Genomic DNA, 5,381 nt, shown 5'->3' with positions numbered 1-5,381 from the left:
TGTACTAAAATGGCTATGAAAATAATTTGAGAGAGAAAGAGGAAGGGAGGGAGGGAAGGAGAGAGGGAGGCACTAGGTGTTGTCGCAGACACAGAGAAATTGGATTGAAGCCCTTGCACATTGCTGGTGGGACTGTAAAATGGTACAGATTCTGTGGCAAGAGTTAGACGATTCTCCAACCTATTAATCAGAGAATTACCCTGGGGCCCAGCAATTCCATTCCTATGTAAACACCAAAAGGAAATGACCAAAGATATTTAACCAGATCTTTGTACACTAATGTTCACAGCAACACTAGTCACAGTAGCTGAAAGGTGAAAACAACCCAAAACGGATGAACAGATAAATGGATAAAGAAAACATGATATGTACAGAAATGAAATATTATTCAGCCATTTAAAAAATGAAGTGCTGACACATGCTACTTCATTAAAAAACTTGAAAAACATTTTTCCAAGGAAAAGAAGACAGGCACAAAAGGTCACATATTGTAGGATTCCATTTTTGTAAAAATATCCATAATGCGTAAGTCCATTGGGACAGGAAGCACATTGTTAGCTGTCAAGGCTTGGCGGGCGCGGGCAGAGGGAAGAATGGAGAGTAACTGCTTAACGGGGCTTTTTGGTGGGTGACGCAAACGTTTGGAAACTTGATATAGGTGGTGTTTTCACAATATTGTGAACGTACCAAATACCAGAGAATTGTACATTTTAAATGGTTAATTTTATGTGAATTTCAGTTCAATTTTTTAAAAATTAAAAAAGAAAATAAGAAGCATTTTAAGAATATCCCAGGGCTTCCCTGGTGGCGCAGTGGTTGAGAGTCCGCCTGCCGATGCAGGGGACACGGGTTCGTGCCCCTATCCCGGAAGATCCCACATGCCGCGCAGCGGCTGGGCCCGCGAGCCATGGCCGCGGAGCCTGTGTGTCCGGAGCCTGTGCTCCGCAATGGGAGAGGCCACAGCAGTGAGAGGCCCGCGTACAGCAAAAAGAAAAAAAAAAAAAAAAAAAAGAATATCCCACAACTGTATCCCTCTCAATCACTTAATCTTTTTTTAAAATACATTTATTTATTTACTTCCTTTGGGCTGCATTGGGTCTTCACTGCTGTGCACCGGCTTTCTCTAGTTGTGGCAAGTGGGGTCTACCTTTCATTACGGTGCACAGGCTTCTCATTGAGGCTTCTCTTGTTGTGGAGCGTGGACTCTAGGTGCTTGGGCTTCCATAGTTGTGGCACGTGGGCTCAGTAATTGTGGCTCGCGGGCTTGAGCGCAGCCTCAGTAGTTGCGGTGCATGGGCTTAGTTGCTCCTCAGCATGTGGGATCTTCCCGGACCAGGGCTCAAACCCGTGTCCCCTGCATTGGCAGGTGGATTCTTAACCCTTTTGCCACCAGGGAAGGCCCTCAATCACTTAAGTTTTGTGAAGGGTTTTGGTTGCAGAGTGAATTGACAGCTACCAGTTTGGGGTTGCCCCAGGAAAGGTGTCAGACAGGAGTGTGTCAGTTATCCTGTATGTGGTTAAAAAGGACAAAACCCTCCTCCAGGGCTGTAGGATCTTGAAAAGGCCTCCTGGCTCCAGTATTCCAGGCCCTGGGGAACATAATGATGGTCTCTTCTCTAGGCTTAGGATTAACTGTAAGATGTGCTTACATAATCAAGACATTCCTCATCCCACATGCTTATGGTAAAGTTGCAATATTATTAAAAGTCTGTATGTCTCTATACGCCTATAGGAAAAGACCAACCTGTCATTATGCATTCTGAAAACTTCCTTATTTAACCCTCTAGTTTTAGGGGTTTGCCTCTTAAATACTGTATTTCCTCTCAACAATATTTAAGACCTCTACACACAAGGAGGAACAGCCATAAGTCAGTCGTTCCGTAACATTAATCCAGCATTTAGACCTGAATAGAGATTTTCTCCCTCATTGTTTAGATGCACCTTAAATTCCCGTCTAGTACATGGACAGCAGGGTATGATAAACCAGGGTGTGCACGGAAGCATTTGATCATTCTTCATGAGCTGTTGCCGGGGGCGAGGGGAGATGTTTCCAGTGGACCGCATGATGTTGCTGCATCATTTTGGATAAACACTGCCAACATCTAAAGTGTAATCTCTTCGGGATGACGGTGCTTTACAGGAAAACTGGAAAGGGTGTGAAGAATTCAGAGGTGTCTGCCACACACAGTTTAACTAAACAATTTGCCAGTCTGGTCTTTTCAAGTGGCATTTTTAACACCTTAGTAAAGCAACAACATAAAAGACAGACCAATCTAACATCTATTCAAAAAGACAGCCAGTTCTTCTAATAAAAGCACAGCCAGAAACATAGATTCCATGAGTTAATGTGATGCAGAGCTGCACGAGAATCCCTGGGGTCATGAAGACAATTAAGTCACTAGATGACACAGAGAACTACTTGGAGTCCTCAGTCAAGAAGGAAATAAAAATTATTCACTTGATACAGGTTGGCTTATTTATAGACCATAGGAAGTTATGTATTGTTTTCTTCCTTCCTTTCTTTTTCCTCCAAGTTTCAGAGTCCCACACTTAGGAACTGTTTCAAAACTTTGTAACAGTATTAGTAAAGGTCTTTCTCCCTTCTTTTCTTTTATCCACTTACTGGACATTAAAATATTGACATATATCATCAGCTATTTTGAAACTATCATCAGCTATTTTGAAGCTGATGATATATGTCAATATTTTAATGTCCAGTAAGTGGATAAAAGAACAGAAGGGAGAAAGACCTTTACTAATAAAGTTACAAGGGCTCCTACAAGCTGCTCCCCACTCCCCCTGGATTCAAATTCCCACAGACACCTGGCTGTATATCCCAGAAGAATTTAACAGAATGAGTGTGAAAAGCAAATATGTGATGTTTGAGATGTTGGCAAAATGACTGGGGTTCAAAACCAGATCAGCTTGACTAAAAAAAAAAAAAAAGCCCAATGATGAAACAAAACACGCACACACAACTCGGGACCTTTTTAACCATAACATATACAAAGTTAGTTCTTTCATGTTATTTAATAGCTTTAAGTATCTCAAATTCAATTTTGCAAACATAAACTGAATTTTTTCCAATATTCGAGTTCTGACCTTTGATTCCTCAGCCCAGTAAGACCTTCTGCAGGAGCTCCCTTGTCCTTGAGCCACACTGGCTAGACGTGCCCTCAGGAGACAAGTCAGACAAATGTGATTTTCTTCTTTCGAGGGTCCTATTCCCTCTGATTTTGGGGGGAAAAAAAGAAGAATGCATGTGAAAAGGAAAGCTCTATTACGTGAGAAATGCTATTCCTAAAATGAAAAATAAAGAACAAAAAGCTGATTCTTGTATGGAGAATAACTGATTTAGAAGAGAATTTGCAGATATGAAGGATCATTCCAGAAGCTGAGGTAGCAGAATTACTCACTGTTGCCTAAAATCAAAGTCAGCTGACATCGTCGACTTCATCCTTTAGGGATAATGAATTTTTAGAGACCACATTTCTACATGTTACCGAATAAAATCTGAGGTGCCTCAAAACCCACTAAAAAGTTATCTTCACACAGTCGGAACTGCGTAGAGACGCAGAAGGAAACACGATACCAGAAGGTCATCGTCCTTCCTGTGGGCTTTTTTAACCAGAAGGAAAATTTCCAGGTGGACTTGAAGAATGTCTAGGCTGTTGTCTTTGTTACCTTTTTCTCGGACCCTTTCCAGCTGTGATGGAATAAGTGGGTGGAGATGGAGGGAGAGAGACAGAAAGACAGTTTTCAGTTTTGAGCTGACACCACGGTCCCCACTACTCTGTCTTTCTCCAAGAAGCTGTGAAATGGGCATCAAGTAGAGGAATGGAAAGTCCTTTCCCCAGTACATTCTACATTTTCATTAGGTCCCTCTGCTAACATAGAGCACTACTCACGGTTCCAGCCTGCCTGGGCCAGTGGGGGGAAGGTGACAGCATCGTGTCTTCAGAAGGAAACTTCCACGGAGGGACGCTGCCCAGAGCCACTGCCTGGAATGTCAACGGGGATGGAAAAGTCTCCTCCTCTCAAGTCCAGCACACACTGATAGACTCAGTATTGACGCGTGATGGGAGGTCACCTGCTTGTGAGCAGAGAGGAAAGTGGATCCAGACGGGAGGAATGACCCAGGTGAATCAGCCAGGGGTCATCGAGAAGACATTTCAAACAGAGGCATTGAACTTTGTGAATCAGTTACGCAGGCAGTAAAAGAGCTGAGGACCCAAAGCGTGGGTGGTCAGGCAAACCAGGTTGGTTTGTCCCTCCTTGGGCCAGAGGGATGACGGATGGGGTCCAGGATCCAGAGGCCAGAACTGCAGCCGGCCAGCAGGTGAGAGCTGAGTCCACAGAGCCGGGGCCTTCCCGGGGCGCCCAGGCCCATCGAGGGGACTTGGTCCCTGCCAGGAATGCCACAAAGCCGAGGGGAGGAGGGAAAACACCCTGGCATCACGCCCACCCCCCCACCTGCCCTCCAGTCTCGGGCAGGTGCCTCCCACTGGCTGAACCTGCATAAATGCCAGAGGCAGGGAGACCTGGGGAATATGATTCCCTGGGATGCAGAGCAGAGCAGGGGGAGGACCAGTCCCAGGGCAAATAGGCAGAGGGCCAGCACCTCTGCATTTGATGGGAAAGTTGGATGCCATGAGTTTGCACCAACGTAGTGGAGACAAAGATGTGTTTGTGTCACTTTTCATCTTCAGTGGCTGCCCATCATTTATAGCAACTGTGGTCAATCTTTCATCTTCTGTGCCAATTCTGACCAGTTAGTAGGGGCTGCCTGGAGACACGTGTTTCGAAGGACTTTGAGGCTAAGACTGGGCTCAGCAGAAAGAGTTCCGTGATCGCTTAGTGTCGTCTGGACTTGGTGGGGGCTGTGGTAGCGGGTGTACCCTACACTTGCCATTCATCGTCTGTGGGTTAAAGCCTACACTTCCTGCATCTTCTGCCATCACTGCCCCTATACTTAGCTCCCCAGATGCAACCCCCCAGTCGGGATCTCCAGAACCCCGCATCAAGGGTGACTGGCTATCAACAAGCCCCTGAATGTCCCTGATCCTCAACCTCTCCTTTCCTGCCCCTGTTCCCTGCCTCACATGGACCAGGTCTTCGGGAAAGACCGGCAGATGAATATGAAACTGTTTTCCCTTTATGTTTCTCCCTTACGTCTTTTACCTACTTTAAATTCTGCATTTGCATTTTCTCCCATGAACCTCTGCAGTCTAGTGCTCTTCATTCACCCTGACTTTGAGGGCTTTTTCTCTGTTTGAAGGTTTGTCACAGCGAATCCCTAGAATTCTTATATGAGCGTATGAAGAAACAGTCCCATTGATTTAGGTGGGAAGCTTCAACTGAATTGGTTGTAAAAACATCTC

This window comes from Mesoplodon bidens, assembly GCF_964165515.1.
Source record: "Mesoplodon bidens genome assembly, chromosome: 14".
Lineage (NCBI taxonomy): Eukaryota > Metazoa > Chordata > Mammalia > Artiodactyla > Ziphiidae > Mesoplodon > Mesoplodon bidens.
This window is presented reverse-complemented; position numbering follows the sequence as displayed.